Consider the following 15,771-nt stretch of genomic DNA (forward strand, 5'->3'; position numbering starts at 1 on the left):
CTCTGAACTGTTCAATTGTATTTTTCTTGAAAACGGATGAAAAAATATACAGTGAACTTATTAGCAAAAAACGAAAAAAATATTCATCTTTAACGCCCTCTATCTTTCTCCACAGCAATTTTTTATTGAGGTATATTTGGTTCTATCGCCATATTTTGGTCCAAACAATCTGCCCTCAGCCTATGTCCTAATAGTTATGAATCACCCTGTACATTTCTAAAGATACCATAGAGAATTGATCATGCAGTTGATAGATAAGTATGAATAATTAATCAATAAGCTACTATTTCAAACGCAACACGAATATGCCATTGGCGTTTTTATTCATCTATCGATTTTATTTTCAGAATTTTTTCATATTGGAAATACATAGGTATTAAATAGAAACAAAATTTTTCCACAATTTCTAAAGGGAACTACTTTTCTGGCAAGAGCGCAAAACGAAAAATTATATGAAAAACTTTAGTTTTTGCTTAAATCTGATCGATCTTTATCAATTTCTTCAGATAATCAAAGGAATAAAACTTGCAAAATTCAAAGAAGAAAATTTTCGACTCTTCAACTTCCCCGACGGTGTGCGCATCTGCGCTGCCGGAAACAGCGTCGCAACGGTCAATTTGGACGTCCGTCCTAACAAAAGTCTATTCCCGGCCGAAAACAAATTTCTCGCCACGTTTAACTCGCGTCTCTTATTTAATACAATCGAGGTTGCATAACGCCCAAAGGTTGGAGTAAATGACCTGCGATAGTAGGTGTATTATTTTTATCGATGCGGTAGCGAGAGTAAAGAACCTAGTTGCGCTATTATGAACATAAATTTCACTTATCGTTTGAAGTCGAAGGCGCGTCTTCTCGCGTTAATCGAGTGCTGCTTTATGAAAAAATGCTGCTTAATGGATCGACTTATTTATTGCGGCCTAATTAAGACGGGTGTCGCTATTCGTTTTGATTATTTCCGTTTCGTTTTATCCTCAAAGAGGTGCGATTTGTTTGTCGTGATTGATATTGTCGAATTAGATTTGAGTGCGACGTTTGAGGTCTTAATTTGAAGGAATGTGGATCATTCAAACTTCCACTGTACAAGCTTTTACTGTAGCTTTGAAACTAGAGTGGGACAGGTTATCAGATTGAATTATTAGATGGTTCTGAAACTCCCAATAGTTTTCTGGCTTATTTCCAAAAGATAATTGAGAAATCATACTCATTAGTTGTAGGCCTAGATAAAAAATATGGCCAGTAATATTGAAATGACTTGCTTTTACTAGCGGGTGACGGATAGCGTGCCATGTCCAAAACATTGGTTTGGTATCTCTCTTTAAATTTTTCAAAAAATACTGCCCACTTCAGGATTGATTCCCACGTATTTCCAGAGTTAATCTAACAACACGCGATCTATATGTTCCTTATTGTTGCCACACAACTTTTATTTGGTTTTGTTGAGTTAGTTAAATTATGTCCTTATCGAATATTTGTATTTATAGTTATACCTTTAACTTATACTTCAACTTTCAACGCCTCTCCAAGCAAGATTAAAACAGTCTTCTTCATTATCAAAAATAATATATTCTTGTTTTTCCAAAAACTAAAATTTAGTTTATTTCTATTTCTGCTGCAATTGAAAAATATTCTACGACTGATTAGAATAAAAAAATACGATTTATTCATCAATTCATTGATATTCTTATATATTGGAGATCTATCTCGTGAAATATTAATCTTCGAATCCTTAATTCCATCCAAGCTTTTTCTCGAAAGCTATAGGTATACTCATCTTTTGATCTATCGAATTTTGTACACTCTATTTCAATGCTATCTGACAACTACAGATAATTCAAACTTCTACAGCTCACCAGGTCATGTCATAGAAAAAGGAATAAAAGTTTGATGCCAAATGTGCGTTCAAAAAAATTCGTCGTCAAGTAGGCTATGAAATTTTGAACGTTATCATTCGGTGTTTGAACGTAGGTCTTTTCTTGAATTATCTTCCCAAAATGTAAGCAGTGATGACATTAACCTATACATCGTAATTTGGTAGGGAAAGTGGAAAGGCACTTTTGAAGAAAAGTTAATTTCGCCCAAAGTGCGAAAAGCATTTCTTCCAATGAGTCAGATTACAAGAATCCAAAAAATCTAAGGCGGTTAGAAAAATTCTTGGTGAAAATTTTAACCGATATCCACTATTTTCATACGTAAAGCCCGTTTGCAACAGCCGAGAATTCTCTACAAAATTCTCGCAAGAAAACGGTAGAGATTATTTAGTACGCAACTGAACAGAGAATTCTACCGAAAGTGCGTATGTAACGGTACGTAATTCACGGCGCATAAAATCTCGAGTAAATTTTCTAGAGAATTCTCGGTTGTTGCAAACGGGCTTAAGAGACATGAATCTTGAACGGATAGATGTATTATGTTTTTTTTTGTAAAAAGATTCTACCTATTTCAGTAATATGAATAAAGCAGTAAGAATCTCAATATGTTTATTAATTCTCTATAAATATCGATTTGATTTGGTCGTTACTGAAAACCATGACTAAACCAAAGGACTGAAATGAAAATAATGAAAATAAATATTGGACAATTTACCAAAATTCCAATTTAGCTATAAAAAGGCATGATGCTTTCTCCTTATTGATAATCTTCTAATGTTAAAGTTCCATAAAAGAAAATAGGTCTCACATTTTGCCACTTGAGATAAAACCCAAACAGAGGCTCGTGGAGCTTCTGTCTTTTGTCATCATATTTTCATTATTGCTGAATAACTCTGAGGTTTTCTTCTTTGGTCGACAACTACTTTTTTTTTAACATACCTGTTCCGCAAACGCATCGCAAAACAAAACTTTCGAAAGATTGATTCTTTCAGCAACATTGGGTTATACATTGGGAACTTTAAAGAATATTTCCACTCTCCTTCTATTTTCTCCCCAATTTTGGAGTAGGATTCAATAATAAATGCTTTTTACACGTTCGTAAAAACCATCCTTATAATTTCCTGATTATTTTAATTCAACAACAATCCGAAATGCTAACATCTAACTTGATAGTTCACCTAGAAAATAGTACAGGAAAAGCTAATAATAACGTTCAGACGTACAAAATCCCATAGCCTACTTGAACAACTATTTTTTTGAACGCACGTTATAAGTCATTTCGAATGAACTGACTTCAACAAGACCGACATTTTGACTGACGGAAACACAAGCTGAAATTCGAGTAGTTTTTCTTTAGGTAGTAGCTTTATTTCGTGTTTTCAAAATTTCTTGTGGTTTTTATGAGTTATTTCATCACAATTTTCTGAGGAAATATTGTTCAGCTAGTATTCATCAACCCTTAGTGGTGAAGTTAGAGTGCGAAATGACTTTTAGTTACACTATTCACAAGAAGAATTCAAAGTTTTGTGACTTTTGGGACTATACATATCATAAACAGTTTGTTTGACCATCAGCGTGACGTCAATCAGTAATATACTATTATCGTATTATAATATTCTAAAAATTGTGATGATATCGGAAAGTGTTCTATAAATAATGAATCAAACATCAATGATTCGGAAAATTGGACAGCATACATTCGCGCATAAATTTCCCGATTTGCTTTTGAAATCTGTCAACCTCAAACGATTCCTTTTTGTGTTTTTCCCAAGAGCTTTTTCTTTGGAAATACAGACCTCTGAAATAACGAGCATTATATTTGAAGTTTGATCTTTAAATATGCGTTGGAAAAGTTCACCCAATGACCCTATCACATTGTTTTGTTTCGAATCGATTTCATACCGTTTAAAATTTTCGAGATGGTAAAACATGACACCCGAACTGATAGAATATTATAATCTGGTATCATTTTTGAATAACTATAGGTATCTGATAGTGCGAATGAAATTCACCAAAAGCTTTCATTTTTTGGAACAAGTGATACATTTCCACATTTTTCCTGAATACACCCCTGCTCTCCACTGGAATTCTTCGACAATTTCTCCTTTTTCTCCGCATGTTCCAATTCCTCCTAACATATGTTTCCTCCTATTTGTAGTCTCAGAGACCTGCCTCGTTCTACAGGACAATTATCTCTGAAAATACGCAAATTTTTGTTCCAGATGGAATTGGATTCTTACGCCAATCGTTCGCATTCAGATTTCTGCTTATTTGTTGCTATCGCCGTTTGCTTTCGTAGCTGAGATCTGCGTCAGATTAAACTCGATATTACCTTGAGTATTCAAATACTCAATGATATTATTCATAAATATCATATTTAATGAGGTTTCTAAGAGTTCGAAGAAAAGACCAAGTCATTTCTTCTTGTCAAGAGAGAAGCGATATATCGAAAAACAAAACATAATATGAGAAAGTTCCTAAGACATATACAGGGTGTCCAACGGTGGATAGTTCATCAAACGTTTATAGAGAAGTAATCACAATTGTGTGCTGAAAATTTGCATACTGTGGTTTTCGAATGGGAACATTCCTCATAAAATATCTTCAGACCTAAGCGGTTATACCGGAAACAGCTTGATACTTTCATATTTCAAATGACACATCCAGTAAATACTGTATATCTGCATTGTTCGATAACTTAATTAGCGACAATTTCAGGTATGCCATCTTTTGGGTGGAATGTCAATGGTTTATAAGTTATTGAGATTCTTATGGAAAAAATGGTGAAAACATGGGGAACACTCCTGGGAATGCTTTATTTTTAAGAATCTTTACCATTGTCAATTCTGCCATTATATGTGGTATTATAAAACTTTTTGCCGTTTGGTCTGAAAACGTAAAAACACCCAGCACATTTTCGGTCCAGAGGGCAAATTGTTCCATGATACAACATAAAAGCAGAATAAAAAATGGTAGAGATTTAAAAAAAACATCCCCCTGAGAAATATTCATGAAGTGTAAACTGTCGTTTTCCCAATTTTTTTCAGAAGAATCCTAATAACTCTTAAACCGTGGACTTTTTACTCAAGGTATAGTGTTGAAGTTGCTATTAAATGAGCTATCTAATGATGCAAAGATCTACTGGGTGTGCCATTTGAAATAAGAAAGGAGTAGGTTTCCGGTATAACCGGAAGCTACAGGAAGCTATTGAAAATATTCTAGGCGCATGGTACATAGTCGGAAACCCTAATATCCAAATTTTCAACACAAAATTGCGGGTAGTTCTCTATGAACATCTAATAGGCCAACCACCTTGTAACAAAAAAAATAATAATTTCACTCAGCAACGAAGATAATTGGTCACTTTTCCAAAATAATTGCAATAACGATCCCCTGAATACCGAATATCTTGATTTCAGTAACGAATATTTCTCCTAATGTAGTCACTCAATAAGACCAAAAGGAATTTGGAAAAATGTTGGAAATTTGATAACACTCATTGTGAGAATATATTTCGGATCATGAGGTTCTTCATGTGGGCGCATTCGTTGAAGTTGACATTCATCATAACCTACAATTGTCAATGGAACACACAAGACGAACTCCCACGCCACTTCGTTGGTACTATCATGATGATGTATGATTGCGGTGATTAAATTTGAATATTAATAATTTGTCCGTGTAGTTGTTATTATAGTTACCGCTATGCGGTATCTGTGCAAATATCGTGAGATCTGATAAAGTGCATTTTAATAAAACTATACTGCGGGCAACCCTTCTAGCTATTTTAGGAAATCAGTAGTAGGTACTAATCTCGATATTGAGTCAATGAATTCCAAACCAGCAAAATATTTACCGAACCTGACGCTTCACAACGATGTGTGTATTTGATCTGTTAAAATGATTTTTTGCTTGATCGAACATGGCTTATTCAACCAATGTTTGAGATTCATTGCGTTTGATGGTACCACAAATATTCTTTCACTTCACTTCTTCATAGTACCTACACTGAAATATTTTTGAAAATCATATTACCGTCAAAATTTACATATTTCTATACCTAAGTCCAAAAAGATTCCAGTACGAAATAAGACATTTCGATTTCGATTTATTTATTGTTATTGCGAATGTCGCACTGAGAAAACGCAAACTAAATGAAATGTTGAAAAAAAAACATTAATGACAAAATCATCCTCAGCAAAAAAAGTCTATCCTTAGGTTCACTATTTCAAAAATATCACATTTTTGATCACGATCAGAAGAATCCTTAGTGGATAAAACTCACTGCCAGATAATATTTCTTATTCACGTTAAATTACAAAGGCATATAAAATCGCAGCCTTTCAACAATCTACATCATCAACTTGTGCTGTATCATCAAAAGCGTTTCTCGAAATAATAAAAATGTATCTTTTCGGGGAACATCATACAGTGAAAGGAGCTGAATATTTCTGAAACGTGGTTATTGGCCATCATGATCGGTATTCATTACAGTTATAATTTATCGCGGCATCTTTTCGACGTTTATTACCTTTAAAGACTTGCTTAAACTTAAAAGCTTCGTTTTATTGCTCTCAAGATCATCGTATCCGTGCCATCTTGAAAGGAACCAATATTATGAACAAACAAAAAGAAACTGTTCAAAATAAATTTGAAGATAGGTCGTTAAATTCAGTATATCGAATATCGTTGAATATGGCCAAGGAATGAATGAATTAGAATTGGGATGGCCTTTGTCCGTGCTTCAGAGAAGTTGAAAATTAATGTAGGTATTCTTTTTACGTTGTCTCGTTGACAACAATATGAAAAAATTGCTCTTTTTGAAACCTCTCAGATTCATCTAGTAATAAATTAATGCTTTTCTTGCGACCTTTTGCATGGAATATCTTGAAACTAATTATTTTATCTGGGTCCTGAACCATATACATAAGTATCTCCACTCAAGAGCAACTAATAGACTTTTTGTCTTAATTGCTAACAATCTACTCTTCTGAAACCGAAAGGAAAATTTCAAAAGGAATAGGTATAAGTGAAAATGTTTTATTGTGCTTATTGTCACATTTTTGACGAAAGACCCTACTCTTCATCCTAGGATTCGAATTAATGCTTTCATTAATTTAGGTACTGAACCAAATATTTAAAATCTGACAAATAGGTATAAAAAATTTAGTACCTGGTACCTAATATAATAAATTCCCATTTTTATTTATGCTGGACTATCAGCCCCGAGCAGATTGCAGGATCGCCCCATCCAATGCCGGAAGCTAAATACGCCCATATCCACATACCTTCTAATATTCAATAAAATCAAATGTGATCATTATCTATAACTCTCCCGCTATGTTGAACGCATGAATTTCCACGAGAAGTCTGCTCTGCCACTGAATACCAGTCAATAATTTTCAATTAAATCGAAGAGTCATCATTAAATGAATCCTCCTTCTTGATGACGAGAACTATATCCGATACCGAATTTGAACGAAATCTATATAATGATCACAATCCCCCACCATTTTGGCTTGGACGCCCACCACATAGGTTCCAGAGCAAAAGACATGTCTTTATACTATGACTTGGATATCAACCTACATTTGTACAAAGAATATCAAAGATATTGAGAAATTTCTGATAAATAGTCCTGACGAAATTTCTGTATCCCTGATCCACAGTATCGTAAGTCCCAATAACTGGTCTACGTTTCAGAAGAAGCCAAAAGGATATTGTAGTATGGCTCGAAAAATCTTACGATCTTTTTGCTCAAACTTACTCGATAAAATATATTTTTAGCAGACATAGTAATAATCTGCTGGCACCAGAATACCGCTATTTTTGGACTTACCATACAATATTTCTGAGGTCTACAGTTCTGATGATGAAGGTTGCCAAGGAACTTGAAATCCATAACATGTTTGATAAACTTTTGGAAGGGAAGGATTAGGTATTTGGAAATTTTTCCAAACGTAGCTCAGCTGACGGAAGATGATTTTTTGATTTTTTATCCGGAATCGAAGATTTTGTGACCGTTATCGATATTAAGTATATATGGCTTCAGATGTACGAAAATGTGATGAAAAATTCCATAAAAATCAATTTGATTTTGGAAACTCACCTTGGGGGTGATTTGGCTATTCTTCACGAAAAACTAACCATTTTCCCTATATAATAAAGTAAATCTTCTAATGGGAAAATCTTGTTTTGTTGACGTAATTCTTCTTAACACCATCAATTCAACTAAACTTGCCATTGAATAATGAAAACTCTATTTCGAAATTCGGTATGGTTATAAAATAACGTGCGTTCAAAAAAATTCGTCGTCAAGTAGGCTATGAAATTTTGAAGGCTGATGTTCGGTGGCTGAACGTATGTCTTTCCTTGAATTACTTCATCTTCCCAAAATGTAAACAATGATGACATTAACCTATATATCGTAATTTTGTACGGAAAGGCACTTTTCAGAAAAGGTTACCTGTAAATTTCACCCAACGTTTGAAAAGCATTTCTTTCATTGAGTAAGATGACAAGAATCCAAACAATCTGAGGCGGTTAGAAAAGTTCTTCGTAAAAATTTTAACCGTCCACTATTTTCATACGTAAGAGACATGAATCTTGAATTGATCGTGGTAGTATGTTTTTTTGTAAGAAGGTTCTAGTTACTTCAGTCATATGAATAGATCACAGTAAGATTCTCAATAATATGTTTATTAATTCTCTATAAATATTGAATTGATTCAGTCATTACTGAAAATCTATGACTAAACTAAAAGAACTGAATTACATGAAAATAGCTATTGGACAATTTATTAAAATTCAATTCAGCTATAAAAAGGCATGATGCTTTCTCCTTCATAACGTTCTGCTATTGAAGTTCCATAAAAGAAAGTAGGTCCACATGCATACTGTCAGTATGCATCAGTACAGTATGATACTGAACTCCAATTTTTCTCGGATGCTACAAGGTTAGGTAATCACAACCTTTTCAGTTTTCTGATAACATGCCAATCTTTATGGAAACAAATGGATATCTTTTTTTCAAAATCGGGTGGTATATGCCAACGGATACTCCATCCACTTGAGATAAAATCTGAAGAGAGCTTTGTCGAGCTTCTGTCACCATGTTTTCATTATTACTGAGAGTTTTTTTTTTGGTATACCACTTCCTTTTTTGTTTGAACATACCTGTTTCGTCAACACATCGCAAAACAGTACAATGGAAAAATTAATTCTTAATAATCAACAGCAACATAGGCTTCAATGAAGTCGCCGGAACAGAATATTTCCATTTTCCTTCAATTTTCTTTCCAATTTTGAAGTAGAATTCAATAGTAAAAGTCTTTCACACGTTCGTAAAAACCATCTTTGTAATTTGATGATAATTTTAATTCAACAACAACCCAAAATGCTAAAATGACAGTTCACCTGGAAAATAGTAAAGCACGAGCTAAGAATTACGTTTAGACACGAAATATCGACGTTCAAAATTCCATAGCCTGCTTGACGACGAATTTTTTTGAACGCACGTTATAATAAATTTTCTAATCCAATAACAATTACCAATTACCAGTCGCTTAGTGGATCCTATGGTACCTTTGTCTGTCTAACCTACGGGTTTTATATTAATCATGTGATGTTTTTAGCAAATTGTCAACACTCTTCTACGATACGTGATATGTGATGTGGTCTCAGACTACCACTCGTCCTACACAAAATCACGGGGTAACTGAGCGCAGAGGGTAAGTGTGCGCAGTGCGTATATCTCGACTATGCAATGTATGAAATAGGGCTTCATTTGGAGGAAGCAAGGGCGCAGAATCGCCAAATTAGTTTTTTATAGGTATGCGACGTGCGACGTTTGGTTAACTTTTTTTTGCAATTAATCAAATTCACTAGTTTTCTTGTTAATTTTTAGCATCTCTGCAAATTCTGCCAGGTCTAAGTTCCGAGTCCGAAAGTGTTAAACAATATTTTATTCGATCATGCGCATATAAATCTAAATATATAATAAAAACTTTTAGGTTCTCTTAGCTGCTCAACTCTATAAGAACGTCAATTCAAATTTTGGCTTGCTGGGAAAAGTGTGCGCGGGTAAGTGTGCGCATAGATTCATTTTATGGGTATTTTTTCAGTGAGGTATAAATTATGACATTGCTGATTTTCTTGGTCAAGACTCGATCCAATATTGTCCTATTTGTTCAGAAAAATATGAAGAGCCACTAACAGGGGAATGTATCAAGTTTTATGTTCACCAGGAATAGTGGCACGAACAATAATGCAGTGCTTGTAAAAATTCGCTTCTGTATTGACAACAAACAGCATTTCTCTAATATTGTAACATTTTTATGACACTATTTTGTAATTTGTTTTGATTGTGTGGTTCGCTAAGCACTGCGTTCACTTACCCCGGTGCGCACACCGACTTTCACCATTAAATTTTTTTTTTGCGGAAAGAAAACGTTTTTGTTTGTTAGTTTGCTTTTTGATGTTTCTCTTTAGATTAGAGAATTCTTTATCTTATGAATATGTTTTAATTTTCCTAGCTTCAACATTTGAAACAGGTTAAGGCTTGAAAGGCAAAAGTGCGCACCAGTTGCCCCGAATGACTCTACCTATATTTTTTTGGTTAGAGAATAACTTAGAAATTCTTAGAAAATTATGGAATACACAATAATATGATCTAATTTCGCCAGTAAGACAGTTTCTACTTCAATATTTTTCTCGCTGTAGTAATGTAGTTTCTAAATGGCTTTTGGTAGGTATAGACGAAAAAAATACATGGAATATCTCACTACATACTCTGTTTCGTGATATGGTGAAAAATTTCTCACTTCAAATTGATAAGAAATAGTTTCGATAAAATTGTTTCGTAAGCTTTCAAAATATTTGTGTACAACTTCCACCTTTCTTGTAGAATCATCGTGTGTATCTTGAATTATTCTCCATTCACTAGTTCTCAGTCTGAACATATCTCTACATGTTAGTTATGCAGTATCACCGTTCCCACTCAATAGATATCGAAATCGAAAATAATTTTTCTCCTTTAACATTCCCATTTACATCGGTCTCACGCCCAAAGCGGCTGTCTTTCGCCCACGTGGCGGCAAAGCTGCGTTCGGTAAAATTTCGCTATACGAAAAAGTTCTCGCGTACGATATCGGCCACTGCTACACGAGCGATTCGTAGAAATGCCCGCGGCGCCAATAAATTCGTGAAATATCAGCCGCCCACGCAATGAGACGCCCGTCTGTGAATGAAAGCACGTGACCGCTGCTCAGAGCTACGTATTTGTCCCCAGACTTCATATGGAACTGTATCGCTTTTTGATGTTATTCCCGTCTTGAACAAAAAAAGCAAAAGCATCCGATTTTTCATGTCTTAGGCCCGGTACTTTTCTATCTGAAGGACACCTTATTTCGGTGCTTTCACATGAAGTTATTTGACGAATAACAATTCTATAAAAAGCACGGTGTACTACTTTTCACTGATAAGTGTAATATCAGACACTTCATTGTAGAACGAAGTCGTCATCATTCTAACTGGAAAGCAATTATTTCATACAAATCACAATGTGAATAACCATACATCAAGAATCTGAGAAATTCTACCAATATTGACGTACCGACATTCGTTTCTACGACAGATTTATTCGGCAAATAGGGATCATTTATTCGATGAATAACAAAGCAGTGAAAAGACAGCATTTTTACTTATCCTAAGAATAGTACTTATCTGCCGAATAAATTTAGTTATTTGTAAGTGAAAATAGCGAACCTCACTAAAATGTAGCATAGCTAATAATGCTAATAAAGCAGCTAATTGAATCCATAAATGAAGACTCAAATAACCTTCACCTTTTCCTTTTACACATAGTTAAGTGTTGATCGCAGCTTTTTACAAAATCTTGAAATGTATCGAGGGAACTGATCCATACACAGAGAACATATTCGAAACGTTGAATGAATATCCGAATCAGGAACTCAGGAGACCAGTGCCTACTATGACACGTAGAAGGATAGAGGAAGGATGAGAACATACAGAAGGAGACCTAGATAGCAAAGCAACTGAATGAAATAAATATCGAAACTTATATTATCAAAACGATCGCTTTGGGCGTTAGAGATCTTGGAATTTATGGAAGATGATCCGGATAATTCAGATCAATTTTATTGAGATTATAGAGGTGGTATGAAGGATGAACAAACGAAATAGAAATAACTCCGACAGTTTTCTGCAGAAACACTGAGACCCAAGGAAACTTTCACATTTCCATATGCTAAAATTGGATTTCTGTTTTTGATTATCGCGAATATCATTGTCATGTTTTCACAATTCAATTTTTGAAATCCTCAATGATGCGAATTTTAAAATCTTTGTTGAATCAACCATGAATTGTACATTGTTGCTATTTCTGTATGTCTCTCAAAAGAAGTTCATTTTTAACAATCTTGAATCATTTGATTGATAAGGATCTAGGTATGTATTTACGCATGATTATTATTGTCGTATTTACCATAACAGTCTTTGTATTATTTCAGAATAGTTTCAACCGTTGATTAACGTTGCATATATGCTTCAGATGAAATGCGCAGCTTCAATTTGATTTTATGATTGATTGTGCATTTGCGATACCTAGCTACAGGCTTTTGAAAAACCATAAAAAATGTTATTTTTAGTTCTATCTCACGAACGATTTTATCACATGAAATCATAGATATACTAACCTAACATGGATGAGCCCTCCCATATTCGAGCTATGGAAGAATGTGTTGCCGAGATAGATAGAGCTAGTAGTGGCAAAAAGCCCGCAAATTCCATTTAAAAAGCATTGAATGAGTTTGGAAATTCTGTTATTTGTGCGTTTTTCATGACAATTCTAGGAGCAAACATGAAAATATTGGGCGCATGCATTGCCTGAATGATTATGAATATGAAAATTCAAGGAAGTTCGCGGGAAGAAAAATATAAATCCTATTGCGATAGCAGTAATGGTTTATTTAATGAATTTAAATGAATACAGAGTGTTTCAAAATTCAATACAATAAGTTTAGGGGTCTATTCCCTTGGGAATTTTTAGGCAGAAAGTTTATATAAACATAGGACCTCAAACGTGAGCTGTGCGGTTTTAAAAGTTTTCTTTTGGGTTTTATCAAGGAAGTTGAATACTGACCGCACTGATCCTACTTTTAAATTTTTATTACCATGAACAGTCCTCCTCAATGGGAATGAAATTTTTTCTTTTTACCACCAGTTTGTACAGTTTATGGCTGCACAAGATTTAACCATTATGTATTAGTGTTATTTAAACACTTTTATTTCAAAACAACGGGGAAAATCGCACAAAAAGCACAACAACAGCAAACTAAACACTCGTAAACAACGCTTTTATCGAGATTTTTGCCACTACTAGCTCTATCTTTCTCTAGGCAACACGTTTCTCTTTCCTTTACCGCTTCCATTGTAAGTTATAATTTCTATGCATGAAATGAATTTCGGAATATAGTTTTTCATTTAATTGATTAATTTTTTTCGAACACAAGATATCACCCCCGTCTTTCAGTTTCCTCATTATGACCATTATGTACCAAAAAAATATCAAAAATTCAAAGAACCAAACTCTTGAAATTAAGTTGGACGCTATCTAATGAATATTTGAACGTTTTGTAGAATGAAAGTATTCTTCATATTTCCTCGTATAATGGGCTGTTTTCGAATAATTCGATGTTGAGAAATAAAAAATTAATGTGATATTCGGAAAATTGGGACTCTGGCTGAATGCTACCCTGTTTAAAAGATCCACAGATGTGCAGTTTCATAGATTTAGCATGTTATGATGTAGAGAATCTTGTTTCTCCAGGAGTGGCATATGTATATCATTATGAAAACTTAAAATGGCTATATCTTTTTGTCAGGCCGAATCGGAAAAAATGGTATAGGAAAAAAGTTTCTATTGACCTCAAAAATCTACTGTCAAAATATTTCCACAAGTCCAAAACTGTATATTTACAAGTAGGTTTGCGAATATCAAAATACGTCCAATATATTAAAAACTTTTGTATTCTGCATTCATTTTGATATAATATCGTCGACGATTCAATGTAATAGATTTGTACATATTATGGAACAGAAATAAGATCATTTCTCGGAGTTAAATTCTGATATTCCATACGTGATGTTTTCCATTAATAAATTCCCTTCAATTCAGGAAGTGGGTTTCTCTTTGGAAGCACAGATGTACATCCACTATGAAATATTAATTTTTGGACGTATATCCACCCATCTCATGAATAACGATAGCAGTAAACGTTACTTGTCATACATCATCTAGTTATTGCCTCAGTTGCACAGGTATGTAAACTGACTCAAAATAGTCATATATGATTTATTTATATAAGCGTCTGGACTGAGGAATGGCCTATTTCACGCAAATATTTGAGGTAGATTACGCTGGTGACATTCTGGAACTGCCTTACTCAGACTTCTAACATCGTCAATTTTAAAAGAACATCCAATTAGACTAATTAGAAGTTAAGAGATACGATTCATAGGAAAGTAATTTGAAGTACATATAATAAAGTAGAGGCGGATTTTTCTTTAAATTACCTATGGAAACTGACAATGGACGAAATCTGACTGTGATGGCAAATGGGTGGTTTCAACTTTCAACCACTTTGGAACAAGCTGAATGAATCAGTCATGAAACCCGTTTTCTCAGCGTTTCACGGCGCCTGAAATAATTTCGTCAGGCAACCAGTTTTAACCTTTCGTGCTTTCGAGGTCTACTGCTGTACAGTGGGCGTCAAAATTATGGAACAAATTCATTTTCTCAGAACAAAAATATTTAGCAACAAAATCCTGAAACAGGTCAATTTTTGTTTCGCTTTTACCAAATTTTTATGCATTTTTGAAGGATTTCTGATGCACCCTGTGCCATCCCCAACAACCCTCTGAATTTTTTTAATAGGGAAAGTGAGTCATATGTGTTACTTTATTGGCAAGGTCTTTGTACCTTCTTTACAAGCGTCCAGAAATTTTCAAGAAATTTTTTTTTTTTTTTTGAGAAATTAGTTAGTTTTAAGAGGTTTTCAGTATGTGCACTTTGTCATGGCTCATTTAATTTGAGACGATGGTACCTGATGAAATTTGTCACCGAATGAAAGTCGACCATAACAGTTTCGTTCATGCACAACTTTCAACCCCTACGAACCCTTTAATGGTGAAAAAAAATTCAGTGACATTGGAAATTTATTTCGGCACCCGGAGAATCATTGCGCATTACAAGATAAGTTAAATGTTCAAAATGGCCGCAATCGTTCTGGATGCAATAATCACAGCGCTTGGGGTTGAAAGGGGTGGAAAGTTGTGCATGAACAAAACTGTAATGGTCGACTTTCATTCGGAGACAAATTTCATCAGGTACCATCGTCTCAAAGTGAATGAGCCATGACAAAGTGCACATACTGAAAACCTCTTCGAACTAATAACTAATTTCTCAAAACAAAAATTATTTTCTTGAAAATATTACCCACTTTCCCTATTCAAAAAATTTTGAGGGTTGATGGGGATGGCACAGGGTGCAACAAAAATCCTTCAAAATGCATAAAAATTTGGTAAAAGTGAAACAAAAATTGACCTGTTTCGGGATTTTGTTGCCCAATATTTTTCTTCTGAGAAAATGAATTTGTTTCATAATTTTGACGCGCACTGTATACAACTCGTAAACAATAGGTTCTTTCGTTTACATAAAAAGTGTTGCACTTTTCTACATTTTAGTTTTGGTTTGCTTATTAAATTTACACCAGTGAAGAGGAGTGTAGTTTATATATACCTCCTTTTGACTAGGTGTAGATAAACTACACTTCCTCTACACTGGTGTGAATCAAATCGAACGTAGAAAGGTGCTACACTTTTT

General features: G+C 34.2%; 1 protein-coding gene across 1 annotated transcript in view; it reads right to left on the minus strand.

Moving 5' to 3' along the window:
- LOC123310875 (laminin subunit alpha-1) overlaps nt 1–15,771 on the minus strand; it is a 301,873-nt gene that overhangs the window by 94,635 nt on the left and 191,467 nt on the right. The window lies entirely within an intron of this gene.

Source organism: Coccinella septempunctata, chromosome 4 (genome assembly GCF_907165205.1).
Source record: "Coccinella septempunctata chromosome 4, icCocSept1.1, whole genome shotgun sequence".
Taxonomy (NCBI): Eukaryota; Metazoa; Arthropoda; class Insecta; order Coleoptera; family Coccinellidae; genus Coccinella; species Coccinella septempunctata.